Below are 26,668 nucleotides of genomic sequence, written 5' to 3' on the forward strand. Positions count from 1 at the left end.
TCATGGTTCATTCTCAAACATCCATGCAAGTTCTGATAGTTAATTTTGGTTGCCAATCTGTCTGGATTAGGAGAGCTCCAGAAAACTGCTAAGGCATGCTTTGCATATAAAGTGGTAAAGGATGCTTCTGGGTATGTCTTGGAGACAGTTGACATGTGGGTCAATAAACTGAGAGTAGAACATGTGGGAAACACTGACCAATAGGCTTGGATTCAGGGGGAAAGAACATCATAGAGGGACACTAGCATATGTACACATCTACTTTATTTTTTCTGAGATGCTGTTTGTTTGCTCATTTGGATTTTTGTTTATTTGCTTATTCCTTTACCTGTAGACATCACACTCCGGATTCTTCAGCCTTTGAACATGAACTCATTGAAGCAACTCTCCAAGGAGCCACCAGACTTCTAACCTCAGACAGGGCAGCATCACTTAATCCTCTTGTTCTGAGACTGGAAGCTTACTAAACATACAGATACAGGTTTCCCTAGCTCTCCAGTGTGCAAACAGCTACTGCGGAGCTGTGTAACCTCTGATATGTTAGCCAATGTCATAAACCACTGCTTATGACTTTAACTATATATACATACTCTCTATGTAGCTATATATATATAATTTTATTTGAAGCTATACACACACATACACCTTCTATTGACTTTGTTCTTGACATCCATGACTAACACAAGCTTATTAGTTTTACATTTTAAATTTCCTTCTATTAGATGGTACTCTGCATGCTGGCTAAGAAGATGGAACCAAGAGCTGGAGTTTGAACATAAGCATTGCTATAGCTTTGAGACCACAGGGAAACTACCCGTTACCCACTTTTGAGGATTCAAGACACAGTGAAGTCAAACTACCACATGTTTTCATGCCATTGTAGAAAATGGCAGAAGCAGCATGAGGACTCCTAGGACTGTCTTGCCCTTTCCTCTGAAGTGGATCGTAATGACTCACTGTCCACTTAGTTTTTCTCTATACGGTTCTTTTGGGTTTTGACTGTATTCTCTCTCTCTCTCTCTCTCTCTCTCTCTCTCTCTCTCTCTCTCTCTCTCTCTCTTTCTCTCTTCCTCTCTCTCTCTGTGTGCGAGTCTCTTTCTGTGTATGTGTCCTTGTGTATGCACATAGGTGCACATGTGTACACATGTATGTGGAGGTCAGAGGTCAAGTCAATGTCAAATATCTTCCTAAGTTGCTGTCTACCTTTATGTTTTGAAACAGGTCTCTCACTGAACACAAAGCTCACCCATCCAGCTAGTCTGCCTCCTCAGCTCTGGGATTACAGAGGCATGCCACCAACCTAGATTTTTATGTGGATTCTGGGAATAACACTCAGGTCCTCCTGCTTGATAACAGCTCACACTATGAGGAAGCAACTCCCACCCACATTGGCTATGTGTTTTTACAGCTTTTGTTTGGGCTTTTGGTAATTGGGGTGTGTGTGTGTGTGTGTGTGTGTGTGTGTGTGTGTGTGTGTGTGTGTGTGTGTTATGCTGGAAATGGAACTCAAAGACCCTTGCATGGTAAGCACTGAGTTATACCTCAGCCTACTTTTGACCTACTTTTGACCATGCTTTTGTCTGTACAAAGGAACATAGGTATAGCCCATTCTTTCCTTTAACTTAAAATCTCCTTTTTTGTTTGGCTGGGTTTCTTTCCTTCTTTTTCTTTTTCTTCTTTTTCTTCTTCCTTTTCCTCTTCTTCTTCCTCTTCCTCCTCCTCCTCTTCCTCTTCCTCTTCTTCTTCTTTGGTTTTTCTTTCCTTTTTTTGGTTTTTCAAGACAGGGTTTCTCTATGGCTTTGGAGGCTTCTTGGAACTCACTCTGTAGACCAGGCTGGTCTTGAACTCACAGAGATCTGCCTGTGTCTGCCTCCCGAGCGCTGGGATTAAAGGCGTGTGCCACTACCGCTGGGCTCCTTTTTCTTCTTTTAAACATTTATGTGTTTTCTGGAATTTCTGTGCATTTGTGTGTGCCTGCATGAACTGATGTCACCACTTATATGCAGGTGTACAGAGAGTCCAGAAGAGGGTGTTGGATCCTCTAGAATTGAATTACTGTAATCTGGAGGGTTTTGTGAGCCACCTGATGTAGGAGCTGGGGACTAAACTTGGATCCTCAACAGGCCAGTTTAACTGCTTGGCCATCTCTCTAGTCTTCTTTCCTTCCTTCCTTCTTTCTTTCTTTCTTTCTTTCTTCCTTTCCTTCCTTCCTTCCTTCTTCCCTTGTCCCCTTTTCTTCTTCTCATTCTCCTCCTCTTCCACCTCCTCCTCCTTCTTTTATTTAGCATAACAGATCAATTTCAATAGACTTTCCTTCTTTCCTCTAGGGCCCAAAACTGTATGCACTTTCTAAAACCTTCCCTCACATGAGGCTTATCTTCCTGTTGCTCTCTTGCTTTTAAGGAGTTCCAGCATCATAAACACCCAGACTTCTTGATATCCTTTTTGATGAAGGGTTTTTTTTTTCAAAATCTGATTCCCTCGCCAGTGATCTGTCCATAGGCACTTTCTCTGCCTTGCTCTGGGTGCTCTGTATGTTTCTAGGTGATCAAAGACCACAAGTCACTTTTTCTTGGCACTGTACTCACGGCTAAGTGTTTAGTCATCTTCATTAGGCTTCTTCTGTCTTTTCCTCTCCGTGTTCCTCTAAGTGTTCACTGCATCAGGGATGATTCCCTCTTTAGGGAGGAAGAGAGCCCTTCATCTGGAGAGGAGGCTCCCTTCCTGAGTACTTAACCAGATGTTTTGCCAAAGCAGTTGTTAAACTCTTAGCTTTTCAAGATTCAGGAAACAGTTAATGAGCAGGGACCAGGGCTTCCTCAGCTTGGGTCTCTACTATGTATTCTACAGTCAGTGCTGGCAGGAAACAGAACCCCCAAGGTAAGATGATATGGTTTCCCTCAATCTTCAGTGTGTGGGAGTGTGACCCCTGCTCCCTCGCACATGCATATTAGCATGTGCTGGTAGAGAGGGAGATTGCCACACTGGGCTCACCTTCTACACCCTGAGAAAGCCCGAGAGTGTTCTTCTACTCCTGAGGCTACAGATGTGGGGAGTGGATGCTGGCTATATTGACCTGGCAGAAGTCACCCTTGTGAAAACTACATTTTATAGGAAAAGGATACAGACAAAATAATGGAGTCAAATGAGAAATTTGCCATTTTTTGTATGTGTCACATTGTGTCAACAAGAATATCTGGAAAGAAGCTATGTCTACAGAGAGTATGGGCCACTCTGGTCTACAAAGCAAGTTCCAGGACAATCATGGCTGTTACATAGAGAAACCCTATCTCAAAAACCAAGAGCCAAACAAGAACCAACCAACCAGACAGACAAAAGGAGACTTAAGCGATGTGTTGAAGTTGGAACGTTACAGGTTAGAGAATAATAACTAATCTCCAGTGACCTTAAGACCCCTGTAAAGCCACTCCTTGCCCATCTCTGTTTTGGGATTACCATTCTGTGACTAATGTATTAAAAACAAACAAAACCCCCAACTTTTGGAATCTGTTAATTTAATAGTTCACTGGCTCCCCCAAACCTCAAAGCTGAGAATGTCAAATGTCACCATATATCTTCTGAGGTCTATAGAAAAATCTTCTTCTATAAATCTGTAACTACCTTGCAAAGGCACCCACTTATCTATTTTAAACTTGCCTTGATTTATGACTTACTTTGTTCTGCACAATGATATGACTTCATGAAGCTGTTTCTATGTTGGAACATGGAATTTGGGGTAAACTAAATCTGTGTTCCCAGGCCATGGTCAGGCTATTTGGTTCCCAGAATAAATTATCTCAATGTCTTAATTTCATTAGGGTGAGAGCTGTGAGTTGTCTTTGTGTGTGTGTGTGTGTGTGTGTGTGTGTTTTGTTTTTCCATCAGCAATAATGATATTTCTTATGTAATTCTTTGATTTTTGTTGAAAAGGACAACAGCTTCTTAATTGTTTGTCTCGGAAACAACAGTCTGTATTTAGGCCTCCTCCTGACTCTGAAACTGGACAGGGGACAACGAGGAACAAAAGAAGAAATGCTCTTAAACCAACAATGCTTTTAGCCTAAAAATGAGCAAGAATTTCCTGTCTCAGCTTTAAGAGGACTCAAAAGCTCTAAGTGCTTCTCAACTGAAGAAGATGTCACAAACTTGGGTGACCTCATTGGCTCTTTACTCCTGACTGGAATCTGGACTTCCCCTGAGGAGCTAAACCCAGTCAGTTTCCTTCAGACCATTCTAAAAATCAAGACTATCTATGAAAGCAACACAGACAGAGCCCTGAGTGAGATATTTAGGATATCAGATTTTGATGATAATTAGATTTTGATGGCCAACTCTCCTTATTACTGTCTGACTTCAGAAATCAAGCTACCATTTCCTACAGAACAGGCACTCCTGTTCTATAGGACAAAAAGAGAATTCCTTGTCTTTGAAGGCATTCCACTGGACACCTGAAAGCCACTTCTTAAAACTCTGGTGGAATTTTCATAATGTATCTGTTGACTTCTAAAACACAGTCCAAAACATAAAACACAAATAGCTCTTTGTTTTAGGTTTTTTTGTTTTGTTTTGTGTGTGTTTGTTTGTTTGAAAAAAGGGAAAACAAGGAGTAATGAGAAGAGACAAAATATTGAACCAACCCTACACAATTTTCAGTTCCATGCTCTGCAAATTGCTCTAAGCTTCCTAAGTTTGAACTTCTGTTCAAACTGGTATCATTCCAGATGCTTCTAGCCACAGTAGAAATGTATGCAGGTGATTCATATCAATAGGACACTGCTAGGGAACAATCTGGCTAATTCAAACATAGTTCAGTTATTTTTTTCTTCATCATAAACATCACAGTGAGTTTACAATTGTATATTATACGTCTGTTTAAACTTAATACTTTAAGCTATCAATTATAAAGAACTGAAGAACTTGCCCAATCTAGGCAGGCATTTCTTTGGTTTCTTACTATGTACATGGTAAATGAGGCCCAGATCTAGACACCAAGGTCTGTACTTTGAACAGCAAGATGTATTCAAGTTTATTGCCTATGCTTTTCCAGCCCTGGGACTAAGCTAGCATCTCTGAGGCTCACCTCCTCTAGCATGCCAGGTTCCCACTTCTTAGAAAGGGAAGTCCAACAACATAAACCATCCACGATGTTACTTAAAGAGACTTTCCTCTCTTTCAGCTCATTTTTATGCTTCTCTTTTTCACTTGGCTGTACACTGTTTGCGGTGACACATTTCAATAGAATTATTCCAGACCTGTCTTAATTCAATCCAGATGTGCCTCCTTGAGATAATCAAAGCATTGTCTCTGCAGAAGGGCATGCTGTGTGCTACATTTTGCCCGACTCATGGTGTGTCTTTGGAGAAGAATGGCACATTTTATAAAATTTGTCAAGGACAGTTTCCAAATGCATAGCATCATCAATCTCACTGACAACATCTCTAATGGCTTCACTCTACAGTCAAGAGTTTTGCCAAATGCAAGTCAACACTCAGAGCACAGCCCACCTGCTACCACCTATTGTTTGGGTTGTGTCATCTGTTAAAAAAGACAATGGACTTTAGAGAAAGAATTCATCCTTGAAGCATTTCCTCTTTAATTAAGTCAGCAGATGTTATTTGAAGTCTATAGAGAGGAATTTATTACTTCAGTTTTTAAAGGGAAATGGCATCCACAGATCTGCCTTCATGATAACTGGTCTCCTTTCCTTCCTCCTCCTTTTTAATCAATTTAGCCTTGTCTGGAATAACTGATAATAGTCACAATTTTGTGATCTTTGTCATTTCCCAGGATTGAAATAGCATCTAGTGCTTTCACTTGGGTTCTAAGCTGGGTTTCTTTGCTCCTTGCTCTGTGTGTGGTGTCAAGGTCCTGGTGGGAGGCTAGACAGAGCTGGCCTGGCTCAAATGGGCTGGAGAAAATGAGGTAGGCAGCAGGGAGTAAGGCCTCTGTAATTACTGAGGCAGAGAGTAAACAATTAAGTTCAAGGGCAAAGTCAGAGATGCCACCACTGAACCAGGGCAAGGAAACCTGAGGCAGGCAAGAGTTCATCCAGGCAGCCTGTAGATCAAAGAGCCTGGGAAAATGAAACCAAGGGCCTGCTTCCTAGAGGAGGCAAGTAGGTCAGTACTCATGGAAGACAACCAAGAAGGTATTTTCTTGGTTGGGAGAGGTCAGGACAAAGTGACACCCAGTGGCCCTCCCAGGATGTACCTTCTTTGTCTGTGTCCTGCTCTCCTTGCTTATGAACAAGATCAAATTTCACCCTGCAAGTGAAGTCTGATCTAATCATTTTAGTTTTTAACACTTGACACGGAGTTGAGAAATTTCTAGAAAGCCTGCAAGAGCTAAAATAAACAAACAAACAAATACAGCTGCGTGCTGAGAACGACTTCCTTCCTGTGGAAGAACAAACTAGAACAAGGCATTCTTGCTGCTAGTTTCATGTTGATCTCCAGGTAAGTCATTTAATCAGTGTGCTTGATTACCAATATTTGGAGGTTATCATTTGAGAACAGATTACCTACTTATTGCAACTATAACAAGATCTGGTAAATTCACAGGTCAAAATTTATATATAAGGAGAAAAAAATTGCAACTTGAAAGAAAAGGCTTAAAAAAAAAGAACCCTCTATGCCTCAAATTACTCACCTCCTTTGACAGGTTTAGTGTTTTGATTAAATGTTTTATGATGATACTACTTAAGACAAAAATGTAAAAGCTAATTTATAGTGACATCTCTTTCTGTAAAAGGTGCCTAAGCTGATTTATTGTCAAGTTGAAGTGCGTCATTTATAAAGCAAGGAGACTTCCGAGCTCCTTCCACGTGCCTAGTCCCACAGCTTCTGCTAAACAATTTCTGTGAAGAACAGGGTCTTTAATTCTGTGAAACTACTTTATTTTCCTATGATCTCCTTCTTCAATCCAATTCGGCACCTGCTATGCTCTGTAGTAAGTAATGAATTTGGAACCCGGGCCCGATTATAATACATTTTCCTATCTGAACATTTGCAGGAACTTGATGCCCAAGATGCACACTCAGTTTTCAGGCTGGACCCCTCATTTACATCTTGCCCTCAATAGAAGCAGTTAATCAGTTGCCAAACTGGTGCTGTGTGTCCTCAGTTTTCTAATGACCTGTCACCATCCTGATAGTGTCTTCCGCTAAATTTATGGTATCCCATCTCCTGGAAAGGACTTTGTGGGAAATACAAACTTGCATAACTATTTAATCTTGCTTGCAGTTTAGGTAAAAGGGGTGAGGGGATTTATTTGCAGTGACATAAAGCTATTTGTGAATACAATTAACAAAACAATACAATGGAACAATAACAAGTTATGAATTCAGAAACTTTGATGATAAGTAGAGATGAGTGCAGAGGCTTAAAAGGATTGCTGTAAAAGTAAATAGATTTTAAGGGTTGGAAAATGGTAAACAAATGGCGTGGGTTTATTTTGGTAGATATTTGTGTGGCAGGAGCATTAGAGACATTATAAAACAAGAAGGTGAAGATGAAGTAAATGTGACGCTTATAAGTAGGACAAGGAATGGACAGCTGAGTAGGAATACACCGGAAAAGCAACAGCTTATGGCACAGGGCAGGATCTTAAGGCACCGGACGTGGTAGCAACAGTACGACATAGGAAAAGGAAGATGTATTTGGTGACAGCATTTTGGTGGGCGGGAACAGGAGAAAATAGGAAAAGGATTAAGGGCAGAGAGAGACCAGATGGCAATTGGATTGAGCCAAAAATCATATGTCATGGTCTTGTATCTTAGCTGTTGAAACCTAGGGAAGTAGAAAAACAATAATACAAATAGGAAAAAAAAACCTCGCTTTTATAATTTACTCTACTTACATATATCTAATCTAATGTATTTGAGATGGATTGTTTTTAAAAAGAGGAAGGAAATGTTTGCTGTAAGATCAACAGAATCAAACAAGAGAGGAAAGCCAACATTAATGGTGACCAGAGGAGCCATGCTTGAATCTAGCTTCCTCCTAGACTCAACAAAGAAGGGAAATTTTTGAATTATAAATATTTATTAAATATCATTATCTTAAATCAATATTTCTGCTAACTACTTAGTAGAATAAATGTTTACTCGTAGAAACAGTTCTTAGATGACAATGGAAGGCATAATACATAGCCAGTACTATGCACTTTGGTCTGGAAACCTTATGAAGGCTAGGGAAGGGATGGAGAAAGGACAGACACACAGACACATGTGTAGAGAAGCTGGAGTCAGGTAGGCCACATGCACTCTCATGGAGTGGTTCTAATCACACAGCAACCTTAAACTTCAATGTGTTTCTTACGTCTGCTACATTAACCTCATCCTCCAAGGGCTACTGATGCTAATCAGTGTTGTAGAATATTAGTTAAAGAGGTGGAACGTTTGTTTAATCATGCACAGATGTGTTGCATTCTTTTATGTTGCGTTTGTTTAACTCTGCGAAGCTGTGTTACTTTGCCTGTCTAAAAACATCTGATTGGTCTAAGAGCATAACAGCCAATAGCCAGGAGGAATGATAGGAATAAAGGGGAGGAGAAATCTAGGAAGAGGATCGAGGATTGGAAAAGAAGGAGGAGATGAGGAAGTCAGGGGCCAGACACACAGCAAGTCACAGAGTGAAAAAAATAAAGAAGGGTGTACAGCAATAATGAAAGGAAAAGCCCAGAGGCAGAAGGTGGATGGGATATTTAAGTTAAGAAAAACTGGCTAGGGGGCTGGAGAGATGGCTCAGAGGTTAAGAGCACTGACCGCTCTTCAAGAGGTCCTGAGTTCAATTCCCAGCAACCACATGGTGGCTCACAACCATCTGTAATGATATCTGTTACCCTCTTCTGATATGCGGGCATAACACTGAATATGTACTAAATAAAATAAATCTTTAAAAAAGGAAAAGCTGGCTAGAAATAATCTCAGAAGCAGAGAAATTGAAAAACTGTAATGAACTAAATATTGTAACTATAGTTCTTACTTGATAAGTGTTTTCTTATATATAATTGTACTATGTTAATGTTAAAGCCCTTTTTATGTAGACAGAAGAGAGGAGATGATGGGGAATGTTCTTCTGTATATATGTTTGTCTTATTGGTTGATGAATAAGACACTGATTGGTCAGGCAGAGAGGAGTCATCATGCGATCCCAGGAAGTGATGTAGCTGGGCAGAAACTGCCACTAGATAACCATAGAGGTTTGGAGGTCTGTACAGACAGGCAGGAACTGATGTAGCTGGACAGAATCAGACAAAAGCAGGGACAAACAGGAAATTGTGCTCTTCTCTGTGGAGACACTAAGCAGTCACGATATAGAAGATAAAGGAGTCACAGGTCCTGGGGTCAGGTGAGATAAAACCACATGGAAATACTTGAACTTATAGAAAATGGGTTAATAATTAAGACAGAACTAGCAAATAAGAAACCATAGAAACCGGCCAACAAATTTATAATTAATATAGCGTGTGTGTGGTTCTTTGGGACAGAGAAGGGCTGTGGGACCAGCCAAGCCAGAAAACTCTTATTACAAATAAGCATCCATGTGATTTTTTTGGGACCTAGCTGGCAGGCTCTCCAAAGAATAAAGAGTAAAACACAAAACAAAACAACAACAACAACAATAAACCATTTCCCTGTGCATGATATAGGATATGTTGGATGATTTCATATATTATTATATATATATTATACATACAAACTTAAACCCAAATGGCTGAATAGTGCAGTTATATCTTACGACATCCTTTTTTTCTTCCACTTAACCATGTATCTTGGAGGCTGTTTTACAAATTGGATTGATTTAACCTCTTCCCCACTGATGTTTCTAATTTTACCCATTTTGCTATGGGGGCCAAGTTTCAATCTGAAACCTTTCATTTACAGCTGACGATGTAGGCCAAATCGCTTAGCTGAGATCTACAGTTGTTTATATCCAAAAGAAGACCGATGTATCAGAAAGTACTAATCTCAAAGACAATGAGATAATGCACGGGGGATCTTATTACAGAGGACTAAACAAACTGAGTTCTCTTCCTCCATATTGCGTCGCAAGAAGAGCCAATTATTTCCTGGCAAGTTCTTTCCAACAGCATTGAAGCTAAAGAAACAACTATGACCCACGTTGTACTGTTTCTCAGCAACACCACCTCCCCAGGAGTTGTGATAGAACATGCCTCCCTGCTTTTCTTCTCCCGAATTTTTTTTTTTTTGCATTTTTTGTCTTAGTGCAATTGGCTTACTTTTGCCCTGATTCTTTACGGAGCATTACACAGTATTTCCAGCTCCTAGAAGTGAAGGGGCCAAGTCAACTCCAACCATCTACACTCGACTTCTTCACTTAGACATCTGTTCAGTGTTCAGGGGTTTATCAGAGTTCAGCTTCCTATCTTCAAGTATTTGGCTCATGGCAAACTGCAAGCAGGTGTGATGAGAGAGAAACTAAAGGGACATAGTGTGGCTCTCAGTGCTCAAGGACTCAGAAAACATGGCACTATCCTCGACATGCTCATCAAAGTATTTCCGTAATCCTGTTGCCGAATCTCTTCTCCTTTAATGTGATAATGAAGTTGGATTGATAGTTATTAAATAGGCTGGAGAGATGGTTCAGAGGTTAAGAGCACTAGCTGCTTTTCCAGAGGTCCTGAGTTCAATTCCCAGCAACCACATGGTGGCTCACGACCATCCGTTAAGATAGTTATTAAATAGCTGTTCTTTTGTGGGTGAGCCTTAGACATATACAAGCTGCAGAGACATTCTTGCTTCTAATACAGCCTGTTAAAAATTGCTAGATGAGCAGGGACTGGGGTGGACACAGACGTGGAAGCTAAGACCATGGGATGTGACAGGGTTCCTCCATCTCTCTGTCCTGTGTCTCAGTGCCCGGCCTTAGAGCCTGTTTAAGGGTCTGAGTGGGGTGTGGATTACAAAGCCATGTATGCTGGAAATGCTAACCGCGCATTCTAACACAGCCTTGGGCAGAGCTTCTTTAGGAAGTTCGCAACCCCAAAGCAGCACTGGGGGTGGGGGGTAGCTCAGTGTTTATTTCCTCCAAATGCATTCAGGTCAGAGTGTGAGGGCCATGTGTGCAAAGCTTCACACCTCTAGCCCGATTCCTTTCAACCCTGAGTTGCAAGCATAATCAGTAAAAAACTCAAGGACGCAGGCCATGGAGGCAGGCTGAGCTGACATATGGTAACTCAGAGAACTTGTGACCATATGAGACAGTTAGAATATGATAAACACCGCTGTAAATAACCAGGTTACAAAACAACAAACACTTGATAGCAATACTACCTAGCATTCATTTCTCACTCACCTGATGCATCACCTATAAGCCTGCTACAGCGGGCTCCCTACCACATTCCCTCTACTCTAAGAGTGCTGACCAGAAGGGGCAGGAGGCTCAGATATTCGTCTGTTCCTTTTGTTGTATATACTAAAGGCTGGGCACTATCTACAGAACATGAGTAAATATGCCTCAGTGATTCAGTCTCTCTCTCTCTCTCTCCCTCCCTCCTTCCCTCCTTCCCTCCCTCTCCCTCACTTTCTTTTCCTCTCATTTTCTCTCTCCCCTACCTCTCCATCCCTTCCTCTTTGTCTCTTTTTCCCTTTCTCCCTCTAATCCCTTCCTACTTTTTCTCTTTAGTTTCTTTCTTTTCTTTCTCTCTCCCTCCCTCTTCATCCTTAATTTGCTATTTCTTTTTCACATTTCATATATATATTCACATGTATTTACAGTACATACATGTATATCTCATTCACACAAATTTTACATGAAAAGTTTAATCTTTTTTATGAGATAAAAAATTTAAAATATCAATCACAATGTCATATAGAATCAAACATGCTTCTAATCAGAAAATTTCCTTATACTAGAACTTAGAGATATAATTTATTACTGGCCAAAAACATTTTGAATGATCCTATGAACAAATGCTTCTTTTTTTCATTAAACAACTACTACTTAAACATTAGAACATGTTTTAAAGGATTATGCAATGAGAATATATCTCTAAACATACTCCAAGAATAGTAAAACTGGATATTTTATAATTACTTATTTTAGTTTAAAATGAATGTTATGGACTTCTTCATTTTATTTTCTCTGGCCAGCAAGTAGTTCACACTTTAATACACAGCTTCTGATCCAATAGAGAACAAAAATATAAAAATGTAAAAGGAAAGATGTGAAATATGTATCTGGGCTCCAAATTTGTTAAGTGACCCTATGCATCAGACACAGAAAGGCAAGCAGTACTGCCAACATGAAAAAGTAGAAAGTTTAATCACAAGGAAATACTGTTTTAAAAGACCTCCCATAAATTAAATAAAAACATAACTCCTTCAACTGGAAGTAAACTATAAAAAAAAACAAGAAAGGGTGAAAAAATACATCCCCACTTAGACTTACCATAGTGAAACCAAACATAGGAATTCAGAGATTGTCTTACCAGCTGCTAGGGAAGGCAGGCTACAGACAATAACTCATAATTTAATTAAAAATTAAAGTGGGATTCTCATCAGCAGCTCTCTGAAACAGGTAAAATCCAAGGAAGCAAGAAGTTTCCTATTTGTGGACACATTATGGTGAACATGTAGTACAACTTTTGTGCACCTGACATGGAAATATAAATTTGTAAATTCACCTCAAAAGACTTTTAGCAATGAATATTGATCATAAAGCCTAAGATTCAGTAGCTCTAATATTTAACTCTGAGTCATAAACCCAACAGAAATGTAAAGTAAACATGAATGAAAGGTAGTTTCCAAGAAGGAAGTGAACACAGCTTGAACAGCACAGAGACTAACTTCAAGAATCAATAGATGGACTACATTAAATTAAAATGTGTCATTCTGCACATCCATGCAAACTATCACCAGCACAGACAGGACACAGGATGGGAGAAAATACTACCAGCTATATTTCAGATTCAGGGCTGATCTCCAGAATTTACAACCAACTACAAGAATTAAATAGTAAGAAAATAGAATTCCCAATCAACAACTGGGCTAATGAAATGAACAGACAGTTCTCAATTAAAACAACAACAACAACAAAAAGAAATGGCAGAAAACTATTTCATAAAGTGTTCAATATCCAAAGTCACCGGGGAAATGCACATTAAAACTACTTTGAGATTCTGCCTCACCCCAGTCAGAATGGCGATCATCAAGAAGTTTAGACAAATGCTGGTGAGGTTGTGGGGAAAGAGGAACACTTTATTCAGTGCTGTTTGGGGTGAAAATTAATGCAGTCATTATGGAAATCACTCTAGAAATTCTTCAAAAGATTAAAAATAGAACTTGCTTTATGATCAAACTATATTACCTGGGCATGTACCCAGTAAACTCAATATCTTACCTGAGATGTTTACACAGCCACATTTATTGTTACTTTACTTATGATAGCCAGGAATGGAAGCCAAAATGTCCATAAACAGATGGATTGAAAACAAAATGTAATGTGTATGCAGAATAAGTTATTATTTGGCTCTAAAGAAATATTAAATCACAAAATTTGTAAAAAAATGATTGATTTAAAAAGTATAATATTAAGTGAGGTCACCCAAACTCAGAAAGAAAAGAAAGTTCTTCCTCATATGTTGATCCTAGACTACAATTTATGCCTGTTTATACGGAAACAGCTATAATTGTGGGTATAGCATAACACTTAGAAAAGAAACCAAAAAAATGTAATACTGGGTAATGAGGAAGGAAGGGGTGTAGGCAGAAGGACACATGAGCTATGAAACAGGCTATAAAACTAGTCTTCTAGATTCAACTCTTTCATGTTTTTTTCTTTTTCTGTTCTCTGTGATGGATAAGAGATAATAATGAAATCTATAGTCAATGAGTAAAACACTAAAGCAAAGCTCTATGGCTCCAGAATGGCCATTATAAATGTGCAGAAGATCACTGGGATGTGCAGAGTAGGAAACTGTCAAGTCTTTGTTTGAGCGGTTACCTTAATCCAGCTGTATGATATTTGTAAGTTAATTACAATAAAGTGATTTTCTAATAAATAAAGGAAATGAAAGTGCTTTCAAGATAGGATTACTCATGGCTACCAAACAACTAAACACAACCTAATATGGAGCAGGAGCAGAATGGATGAATAGTTGTAGTCTACTCATATGATGGGATACTCAGAGCAAAAGAAGCACGTGGGTCACAGGTACAACCAACAACACATGAGTCTAACAGCAATCATTGACCAAGAGGAGACAGACACAAAGAGTTCATGTTGTCATAGTTCATTCATACAAAGTTTACAATAAGTAAAGCCATATTGGTAAAGAAGACAGAAAGCCAGCTTTAGGAAGGGAAGAAAGACTGGGAGGCTTTTGGATACCCTGATGAATAAATCAAAAGAAGGCTTCTCGTTTCTGATGTTAACATTTTTGTTAGGTGTTCTTTGGCTCTTGGAGGAGCATTTTCGATCCAGATGATACAATTTTATTTAATGTATGTCTGCATATTTATACACAGACTTATGAGTATTATACTTTTTAAGGAAAATAACTACTAGTATGATACTTTATGATATTTTCAGACATCCTTACTGTTATTTTCCCTCCATCTTCCTTCTGTACTTATTTTTAAAGATGTGTTATATGTGTATGCATGCGGGTGCTGGGAATCAATCCAGGTCCTCTGCAAGAGCAGTAAGTGCTCTTAGCAGCTGAGGTATCTCTGCAGGCCTCCAGAATGTTTATGTACAAAAATTACTTATGTCATCCAATCAACTAAGTGCATCAGAAGAGCATGAGGAAAAACTAGAAGAATTTGAATCAGGAAAGGGAGGAAGAAGAAAAATCATACAGATCATTTACGAATCCCATAGAATCCAGTAAAAGAAAATGGATGGTACACAGCAACCACGAAAATACTTGGTTCAAATTAGCAGAGCAAATATAAATAGATGAAACTCAGCCATTAACAGCAAGATTATTAAATGGGATAACAGTAGGAGAAATACATCTATATCCTAGCTACAAAATACAACATCAACCAAAGGAAATCTCAATATGGAAATCTGGAAAACCTAAGTGGATGTTAACTGAGAAACAGTCCTCAAGGCAGTGAAATACCTTCAGACTGAATAGAGGATGCTAAGCACTCCAATAAGAAGATCAAGCATAAAAAGCCCAAAGATAAATATTTGAACTACTAGGTTGTGCCCAGTCTCAGAACACTTTCTATATACGTTGATCCACCAACATTAATTTCCCCAGCTGCTTAGAAGGGAGGGCACATCATTACCAAGCTCTTGTGCTATATATTACGAAGGAGGTCCTCAGACTCAGAAAACATGGGAAGCAACTAAAGGGGAATTTTGCCAGTCTATGCGAGAATAGGAAACAAAAATAAACTCGGGGTTCACTGGGTACCAACAAGATGAAAAAATAATGGCATGACAAGTGTGCAAACAGAGCAACAACAATAAAAATAACAGTAAAAGAAACCACAGCAGCCAGGCTTAAAGAACACAGGCAAACTTTTAACTAACTTTACGTATCATAGAAAAACATGAATTGAATAAAATATGAACTCAAATGTAAGAGGACAACAACACAGAATGTGGTAAAGATTAAAATTGAAAATATAAGGAAACAAATTGAAACTATAATAGCACCATTATGGAACTAATAAATAAATTACATGCAGAAAGGAATTGAATGGACATGCCTGAAAAAAACAAATTGCTTATGCATAGGAAGGCTTGCGCTAAGCACAGGAAAATCAAAAGAAAAGGATGAGCATATTAAGGGAAATTGAAGGTAATAACTGTGGAAGAGCGGCAAAGGTAATGTTATACAAGCTTTAATGGGCATAGGCGTCCTTGAGTTGAAACTTCAATGAATGAATCAGAGCAAGTATTACAATAAGAAATAGAAAAATACTTCTGAAACATAATAAAGCACTGAGCCCAAAATAAATAGCATAATCTAAAAGTGTATCCAGTGTTATTTATTCTAAGCAATTCTCCTCTTATTGCTGAATTTCAAGGATAAAGGGAGGACGCCTCTGTCATATAAGTACCGATAGTTGCTTACCATTGGGAACAGCAGCGGGCCATGCTCATTCTTCTGTAGAGTAATATTTTAAGCCAGAGTGTAATGAAGCCATGTCTACTAAACTCTGATGAAGAGATGTGATCCAAAGACATGTGTCCAACCAACATTCAAGTCAGGTATAATGAGCATACTGGGAAAGGATATAATGACAGCATGCCTTGAAGGCGGGTCTAAAAGAATTCGCAAAACCCAAATAAATGATTGACAGGTATTTATTAGGGGAGCACTCATGCCATGATAGTAAATAACTGCTGTGGTCTTCCTGCTCCTGGAGATACAGTCTCTGCCCTTCAGGATGCTCCCACCACAACCCAAGAGAGAGGGTCAGCTCCTCCTCTTCCTTATAAGGGGTCATGTCCACATACCTGAAGCTACTCCCGTAGGATGTCGCCACCACTGCAAATCCACTGGATGAACAAGGTGCCACTACAATGCCTTAGCTGTTTTGTTATAAATGTAGATTTTGAGTGAAGACCACAACTAACTAGAGTAGTAAAGGGTGACTCCTCCTATGTTTAGCTACAAAGTATTACAGAGAGACCCAGGCTTTCTAAAACAAGTTTGAGGTTCTTCCATTTGAAAGATAATAGAAGCAATATGCTTTGGGTATGGAAACACTCGTGAGGATACTTTATTTCAATATGGATGGTTTTTTTTTACTATAATGTATTTTCAGATTATTTTCACTTTGATTAAAATCCATACAAGAGGAAAAACAAAAATTTATATCTTAATACCTAAAATATGGTTAAAAATTGTAGTAAGCATTGAATCAGAAATACAGGATTTAGAGCAATAGTGAGAAATACATTTACAAGGCACAATAAAGCTGCCTTAAAACTTTAAAATGTTTGACTGTCCTTTCTTAATGTCAGATAAAATTCAGTTCATTACTTTTAATCGAAAACAGAATGCAGACCCTTGTGGTAACTCAAGCTCACAGACCGTGCACATATGTTGGTCTCCCAACACTGGAACCGAGTGACAATGAAGCATAAAAAAGATCAAAGAGAGGAAAATAAGGGACAGTAGTTGTCAAAAAGAGATACAGTAACTTTCCGGGAGGCTGAAGAATAGAGGGGGCAAGTGTATGAAGGACACTTCCTGTGCATGAAGAAGCTGAGTGTGATAGGTGGATTAGACCTAGAGTCAACACAAAGTAAGGGTTTGTAAAAGTAAAAAGATAGCATGAAGGTGCCATGATGAAACTCATTATTTTGTATGCTAACTCAAAGTGTTAATTGTTTTAAAAGTGTGAGGATGTAAAGTGTGGAAACATACCTCTATGGTAGTGCCTGCTTAATATGCTGAGTCAACCCACAATGCCACAGTAAGTATGATGATAAAAGTCTTCACATACTGCTTATCTACTGGTCCCAAAGAACTAACTAAAACAGTTCTCATCATGAGGAATAGTCCAAGGAGCTCCAAAGCAGAGACATTGACACCTTAGCTAAAACCAACTCTATTGTTTCATTTAAGAATTCTTCAACGTAGCAACAATATCCCCAGCCACTTGCCTTTAAGGAAACTCAAGCCATCCAATCTACTTTTTTAGTATTATATATATTTTTAAAAAGTTAGACGTTGCCTGACATCCGAGGACAAACAAGGTCAAATAAACCTGATGTGGTGCCCTAAGGAAACATAGATAATATTAGGAATAGACAAGAACTTTTTCAACAGCCATGCCAATTATAAGCAAGCAGATGTCACACACATACTGCAAGATAGCAGTATAGAACCATGAAAAGCTATAATTAGAAGCAAGAAAGAACATTTTAAAGCTGTAAGGAAAATTGAAATCTGAGATTTATAGGAACATGGATGAAACTGGAAAACAATTATGCTGAGTGGGGTCACTCAGGCCCAGTAAGACAAATACTGCATGTTCTCTCTCATATGTAGATCCTAGCTTTGAATGCGTTGTTTTTGTTTATGTACGTGTGAAAGTCAGAAATCTAGAAACGGGTGAACAGAGAGGATACTTTAGGCACTAGAATATAGGTAAAAATGAAAGGAGATAGGAGGAATATTGGTGATGGGAACGTTTTAACAGGGAGGGGATTGGAAAATAAGGACTGTGGAGTGGTACTAAGGTGACATGAAACCCTCCTGCCTTAAATGCACCCATTTAAAAATATTATTGGAGGAGATAACTACTGAGCATGTGTGATATGAAAGGGGGGAGGGACACTGGAGACTAAGGGGTCAGGCAGGGATGAGGCTGGGCACACAGAGGAAGGTATGGAAGGGGTACCTGAAACTGAGAGTATATGAAAAAAGCCTTGCAGAAACTCACTAGCTCATAAAGTAATTACAAAATATACTTTCGTATGTTTTTTCTACTTTACTTCTTTTTTATTTTATTTTTATTTAAGTTTCATTCTTAAAACCATATTTTACATACCAGTCTCGGTTCCCTCTCCCTCGTATCCTCCCCCCGCCCCATCTCCCCCCTCCCCGCCCCATCCACTCCGCAGAGAGGGCGAGTTATCCCATGGGAAAAAAAATTTGAATTAAGATACCCTGCAAGGGTGGACGATGCTATTCCCATATGTTTAGCATAATTCTCAATGCCTAGCATACACCAACTCTCTAGAAGTTGCTGGTCAAGGACAGCTCAGATATATGCCAAACAACACAGGCTATCACCACCGTTCTTGATTGTTCACCGTAAATAACTACATGATAAGAATCTATTGTTGAATACATAACATAGTTTGATATCAGGACATGAGAAATCAATCTTGAATTGACCAGGAAACTTACTTCCCACTAGCTAGCTTTCACAGTGCTGGAAAGTGTTACACAGGCCACTTGGGTGGGGTGGGGACATCCGTGGTCTCACCTAGCGCAGGACCTTGCTAACATAGTAGTATCCTCTAAGAAAGATATATCCACTGGTGTAATAATGCCATGACTGTTATGGGGGTAATCAACAGCTTTCTGCTTTAATTGAGCACTGCTCCATCTGATGGAATTCACACTTGGTACTATAAATCTGATCAAAAAACACATGCTGGGGTGGCCTTAACACCCTTGTGTAAGAACAACTATTTTGCAAAATGACCATGCTGTCAAACTGCCTTCTAAATCTTTCTGTTCATACCAATAGACCAGTGCTGTTCACAACTTTGGTCAGAGACCTGCTTTTCGAAGTGGGCAGTAGTCAACACAGAGATTTGTAACTGGTCAAAGTGCAGATTTAAAAAGTAGCTGTTGGTTTAGCCTTAAATGAGATACCAACATAAAATCCCTACCAGAAGGCTTGGGTAGCATCATGAAAAATGAGATAAAAAGCTGTGTCGGAGCAGGAGGGTGGTGGAGTGCTGTGAAATGCGGTCCTCAGGACACCATGTGACTACTGTACTTATGAACTCACAGCTGCTGTGACTACTTGAATAAAACCTACCAAGACCAAGGCAGTCAGAACTCCAGTTTAGATGGAGGGTAACTCATGAGTTTCTACACCAAGCTGGGGAGGAGGAGAGGGTAGGGGAGGGGGAGTCATTTTTCTCCATGCATATAGCTACTGATAAGTTGCCTGCTCTTCAGCAGATGGTACTATACTCATATGCAAATGAGCAGCACTAATGGGACTCTGTGAGTTATATAGCACAAAGACAGTTTAGAGGGGGAACATGTTGAGTGGGGTCAGGGGGGAAATTGGAGGTGGAAATGAAGACTATATATGACTAAAATACTTGGTGCTCACGTATGAATTTCTCAGAAATGAATTTTTAAAAAAGAAATGTATGTGTGACTACTCAGAACAGGGACATGAAGATGGAGAAAAGTTTCAAAGAATGACAGGCCAGAGCATCCTGCTGCTAATACCATTGTAGGAATTTTGATTGGGAGGACCCAGGGAATGCTGAACACAGTAGGTGAAACAAGCGCAGGTTCCAACAGCTAATACTGAGAGACTGGCCAGCACCAAGGTTAAAGACCAGTCTCTAAGTATTTTTCTTCAGAGAGAAAAGATGGCAGCACTGACTCTTAGCTTGCAAGGCAAATCACCTTCAAAAGGCTTGAATTTGAACTTTGAAGTTGCTTCCTTACTAGATTATTAGACATGTATCATGATGCAATAAAATTGTTTGTAAAGGGTCAGAAAATGTCTCTCCTAGACATCACTTTCCATAAGGTTACTCAAGACAGATCACAGGAAATAAAGCAACAAAGCAAGAATGGGGAAGATGTAGGGTGCCAGAAACAAGGAGTCTACTATGGGCTGATGATAATGCAAGACATAATGGAATTGTTGTGGAGTAAGATCAGTTCCAAGGTGAGGTCCAAAGCCAAACCATTAGTGTTTAAAAGTGTACATGAGGGTGGGTAGGAGCTATTCTCTACACTTGATAGTTGTCTTGAAGTCATAAGCATAAACTGAGGGATTCTCCAAGAAAAGGGAAAACAAAAGTTAAATTGTGTACATGGAAAAGTAAAGGACCACACACAAACAAGAACATGTTATTGTGTAAAACTTGTCAACCAGTGACCCACATCATAAAGTTATGATAATGGGAGAAAATCCTTTGCAGTATGTAGACTCCAAGTTTTAAATCTGTGTAAATAGGGAGAGGACCTTCTACCCACAGAAACTTGTTATCATGTCATCCTTGTCTCAGCAGGGAAACACAACACAGAGTTACAGTAATGGGAGACACCCTTGTCCAGTAGGAAGATTTTAAAATCAAGAGTGAAAGTAGGGGGGAAATGAACTATTTTTATGGTAGAAACTGTTTCCAGTTTTGCTAAAACAAAAGTGAAAATAAATCTTATAAAGTAAGGAAATCAAATGGTGAAGGGACCAAAAGAGTCAAGATGGATAAGGGAAACAGGAAATAGAAGGAAACATGCATGTACAGCAAACAATAGCCCCAGAAGGACTAGTAGTAGTGGAATAGTTACTTTGAGAAAGGGAAGGGAAGCCCATCAAGAGAAACCTATGTGCACCAAATCTTCATTTATCATGGAAAGAAATAAAGAGACAATGTTTAAAATAGATACTCCAACACATCACAGATAATCAAGATAACAAAAGCAAAAAATCATTAAGAGTCTTTTTTTTTGTTTTGTTTTTTTACGAGACAGGGTTTCTCTGTATTGTTTTGGAGGCTATCGGTCCAGCCCGGCCTCGAACTCCGCCTGCCTCTGCCTCCCGAGTGCTGGGATTAAAGGCGTGTGCCACCACCACCCGGCACCATTAAGAGTCTTAATAAAAGACTGAGGAAAATAGAAGATATGAAAAGCTTGTTACTTTTCAAGGACAGCTCCCTTTTTCTATTTTTTCTTTATATAGTCTTTGTCCTGTTTTGATAAATATTTAAACATAAAATATGAGCATATACAGATATTTAAATTAGTGTTAGAAAACATAATGTTGCATGATGTCACAGCATCTCTTTATAAAGTAATTTATGCTGTACATTCACTAAACACAATGAAGCTGGGTGGACATTGTAGTGCACTCTTCTAATCCCAATACTCAGGAAGCTGAGGCAGGATGATCACTATGAGTTCAAGATCAACCTGAACTACATAGCAAGATACCATCTCAGTTTCTCCTCAAAATTTTACAAGCCACTCATTTAATATTTTCAGGTAGTGAGATTTCAGAAAGGTCTGACATTGTTCTCCATCATTTTCAATACTGCCTGAATAATTAAAATCTGGTTTTATACCATAAAAATACCTTTATTGTATACTCTGAATTTTGGGGGATTACTGAGATATAAATAAGGAAAAGTATAAGCAGAAAATCCATCAAATAGTTACAAAAGCCCAAGTGGAAAAATACAGTGGGATAGACAAAGATGCTTTACCATGGAAACAAAAAAGTAGGAACCTGAACCACAACCTTATTCAGCGGGAGAAACAACAGGACTGATTGGCTTAGATGTTGGCGCTCAAAAGGAATTGGGCTGAGGCCGAGGCTTCTCACTTGAACTAAGTATAGATGTCACAGATGGAGACAGAATACACTGTGTTATTCCCAAGCTGAGAAAGGTGAGAGGAAGTATGGCGAGTTTGGCTTTATAACATTTAAGAAACTGTAATCCTGTACTGTGTTCACACGAGTTGGAGTTCAGATAAGTCCACGCTGAACATATAAACTGGGTATTTGTCAACAAGTAGGTGAGAAGCTACACAGCATGGCTACATGGAACTTTTTCAGTAGGAAATGCTACTGTGGCTAGCAGAGTGAGAGGAAAGGGGCCACAAGCCAAGTAGAAGGACTTGTTCTTTATTCTCGGAGAAGGGACACTGGTTTACCAGGACAAGAAGGGACGAGGCAGTCAGCACAAGGGCAAACCGCTCCTGTAGCTTCCTGGGTAAGAAGATAGGGTCTAATGGCCATTAACGTTTCTCAGTATAGCACAAGATAAAATCATCTGCTAGGAGGAAAGAGAGAAAAAAAAGTGGAAAATTATGGCTAACAGACAGACGAGATAGTCTGAAGTAATCTTATGGGCCATTAATCTTGTCCACTAGTTTCTTTAGCTATGAGATATTCATTCTTGTTTCACTTTTTTTTTCAGTACCCTGGTTTAATGCATTCCCTGAGTAAAAGGTATTAAAATTCAAGTAGATATACTGACGCTCATAAAACATTGGAAATTAAATTAACTATGAATTCTATAGCAGAATCATCAAGATACAGATAACAATACTGAGGACAGAGTTAAAGTTTTCCTAAAAGTGAGCTTGTTGACTATGGCAGTTTGAATGAGTATGGCTCCCATAGACTCATATATTTAATGTTTAAATATATATTTGGTTCTCAGTTGTTGGAACTGTTTAGGAAGGATAAGGAGGTGTAGCCTTGTTGAAGGAGCTGTATTACTGGGAGTGGGCCCCAAGGTTTCAAAAGACTCCTGCCATACCCACTGTGCTCCCTGCCTGCGGATTTCTCTTTGACTTGTGAAGTTTCAGCTATTTTTGCTGACACGCTTGGCTCTGCCATCATAGACTCCAATCCTCTAGAACTAGAAGCCCAAATGCTTCCCTTTATAAGTTGTTCTGGTCATGGTGTTTATCACAGCAATAGAAAACTATCTGAAACAGTGACAAGAATAGAAGTAAAAGATAAGTTTGGAGGTTCTTAATCTATTGGTTTGAAAGTTTATATACACACACACTTTTTTGGTCTCTAAGGGTATCAATACTTCATGTAAGGTACTTCTGAAGATTTATGTGGGAATCTTATTTTTGTTCTTTGCCAGTCCTAAAGAGTAAACCTAGAGTTTAATACATGCCAGTCAAGTGTCCTGTCACTAAGCTATGTCGTTGCTGGTATATTTCTTTTTGTTCTTTGACTCTTTACTCTGACATCCATCTCCCAAATAAATTACACACAGAGACTTAATTCTTTCTTATGAATGCCCGGTCTTAGCTTGGCTTGTTTCTTGCCAGCTTTTCTTTACTTATCCCATCTACCTTTTGTCTCTGGACTTTCATCTCTCTCTTGCTTCTGTAAATCTTACTTTCACTCTCACTCCATGACTGGCTGGGTGTCTGGGTGTCTGGCTCCTGACTTCCTCCTCTTCCTCTTTTGTCTTGCTCCTTCCATATCTCCCAGATTTCTCCTTCTCTTCTAGTCTCTGCCTGCCAGCCCCAACTATCCTTTCTCCTGCCTCTTAGTTCTTTACTAGACCATCAGGTGCTTTAGACAGGTAAAGAATCACAGCTTCACAGAGCAGCATAAACAAAAGTAACACATGTTCCAGAGCATAAACACATGTAACACACCTTAACATTCTATAACAAAGCTATGGCCAGCTATTTGTGTGAAAATTATTTTAAATGCATATATAATTAATGCCTATAGAAAGTTTCTATATTTAATATAGGTTGACACAGAAACCTGTCATTGTTTATATAATCAGATATTGTAATATATCTTTTTATTTTGGCAGTTATGTGAGACATAATTTACATTATTATTCTGATATTTTCTAAATTTCTGCTTAAAATAACTTCTAAGAGGTAGAGAAGATTATTCCTAAATTTATTTTTGTCATTTGATTATTTTTTTTCAGAATTATATCCACATGACTCTATGTGTTTTTCACACTCCAAATGGCAGCCACCTGCCACCTCCTTCACACAGGAAATAATCCACCAAAAATTCTACTCAGGATAGATAACTCCTTCTCTGGGAAGAGGGGAAATGTACAAAATGATATTTACCCTTATTATTTACAAATATTGCTGTTGGATTTTGTAATGTTACATTAATACAGTTTTGTTTTTGTGGATATTACACTGAATCCCTCGCAGTTTCCTTTAATGTCATAATTAATCCCTTCCAGCTAACAAGATTTTGGTTGGTATTAAACTCTTATTACTCTTGAAAATGTCCTTTGAAAAAACATTCTGCAGAATTATGAACATCCTAGTGATCTAATTAGACACAAATTTGAGATCATATAACCACTGCCATAGTGCCCCCAAAAGTTTAATTCTTTCACTTTGCATGTGAGAAAATGCAAATAAGAACATACTAAAAGAAAGTGAAGATGTGTGTTTCCTTTTCAACTTAGATGTTTGTGGTACAGAAAGAATAAAGATAGCTACAAAATATGGTCCTGGGTTGAGAAACAACAGTTCCATGGCACTGACATCCAGGGATGGGTTCACCATAAGTCTAATGATTATTCTGTAGTGAACTATCCACACGCATCCAAAATCTGTGAGAAGTTATTTTTTATTATGCACAATCACAGTCATTTTAGCTGTGACTTCTTTATCATATCTGCCCACTTGGAGGGAACGTCCCAGAGCTGTTGTGGACAGCACTGTTTTCTATGAAATATACTCATGGAAAACATAGTTGACTCCATGTATGGAAAAAATCACTTAACCTAGACTTGCTTTGAGGAAACCTCCTGTTCTTGCCTGAACATGCTATACAAAAATACCAAAAATTCCCAGGGAAGATCTATATAGGTGGTCAAGAAAAATGAGTTCTGGCATACCTGGAAATACACATCAACATATTAAAATTACGGTTCCAATTATCAGACAGATAAAACTAAGGGCTTGGTTTTCACTGATTTTAAATAAAACCAAAGCTCTCACCTGTACCAAGTGTACAGGCTAGTTTTATGTCAGCTGGACACAAACTATCATCAGAGTGGAGGGAGCCTCAATAAAGAAAATGCCTCCATAAGATCTGGCTGCTGGCAAACTTTTTTTTCTAAATTTTCTTAATTAGTGATTGATGTGGGAGGGCCCAACCAATTGTGGGTGGGACCATCCCTGGGCTGGTGGTCCTGGTTTCTATAGCACCCCTCCATGATCTCTGCATCAGCTTCCTGCCTGCTAATTCCTGCCTGATTTGATTTCCTGTCTTGACTTACTTCAATGGACTATAACTTAGGATATGGAAGCCACATAAATCCATTCCTTCTCAAGATGCTTTTGGCCATGGTGTTTCATCACAGCAATAGTAATCCTAATTAAGATAACACATGTATGTAATAGTGTCCCCAAATCTTTGAATTTGCATCTGAAGGAGACATTGTAAAAATTTTTCCAAATTTCGAAGTAATACTTAAAATTTCATAATATTACCAAAAACCAGAAAATATATATTATTGATTGACTTCTATAAATTTCTATTAACCATGCTGGAAGAAATATTAGATCACCTTCATTTGGCCTTTATAATAAATATTACAAAATTAGTGGCTCATGAAAAATGTGACCAAAATTATAGAGAAACAATTTTTAAAATATATTAGCTAGTTGCATAATAAAATATATTATTTCAGAATTCCTCTGTGGTAATTATTAGCCCTTTAAAAATCGTTTTTTATATATTGTTTCCTTTTTATTCTAAGTGCTTATGTGATCATCTGGTTTTCTGTCAGTACTTTTAAAATTGGTTTTCTTAAGTTGGTTATGAAAATGTGTAAGTTGGGAGCTCCAGAAACCTCAGTGTCTTTGTTGACACCCCAGCTCCACTGCCATGAATTGACATTCTAATTTGGAGCTGGGTATCTCCCTGAATGAAACAGAAAAGAAGAAAAGAAGACACTTCTTCCCATCCCCCATCTGGCCCTGCACCAAAATACAAGCTCCAAGAGCATCAACAGAATAAACATAACTGATCTGTCTGTTTTTATGCCAACACCAAGCTGTTTGCGTTGCTATAGCTCTACTATAGAGCTTGAAGTCAGGGATGGTGATGCGTCCAGATTTTCCTGTATTATACGGGGTTGTTTTGGCTATCCTGGTTTTTTTTTCACATGAAATTTAGTGCTGTTCTTTTGAGGTCTGTGAAGAATTGTCCTGGGATTTTGGTGGGTAATGCATTGAATCCAAAGATTGCTTTTGGTAGGAATGGACAAGACAAAATAGCAGCCTACAGAATGGGAAAACTTCTTCATCAACCCCACATCTAACAGAGGGCTGACCTCTAAAATATACAAAGAACTCAAGAAACCAAACTACCAAATAATCCAAATTAAAACTGGGGTACGGATCTAAACAGAACCATCTCAAAGGGCCCAAAGACACTTAAGGAAAACGCTCAAATCCTTAGTCATCAGGGAAATGCAAATCAAAACCACTC

The sequence above is a fragment of the Mesocricetus auratus genome, unplaced genomic scaffold (assembly GCF_017639785.1).
Source record: "Mesocricetus auratus isolate SY011 unplaced genomic scaffold, BCM_Maur_2.0 Super-Scaffold_100021, whole genome shotgun sequence".
Taxonomy (NCBI): Eukaryota; Metazoa; Chordata; class Mammalia; order Rodentia; family Cricetidae; genus Mesocricetus; species Mesocricetus auratus.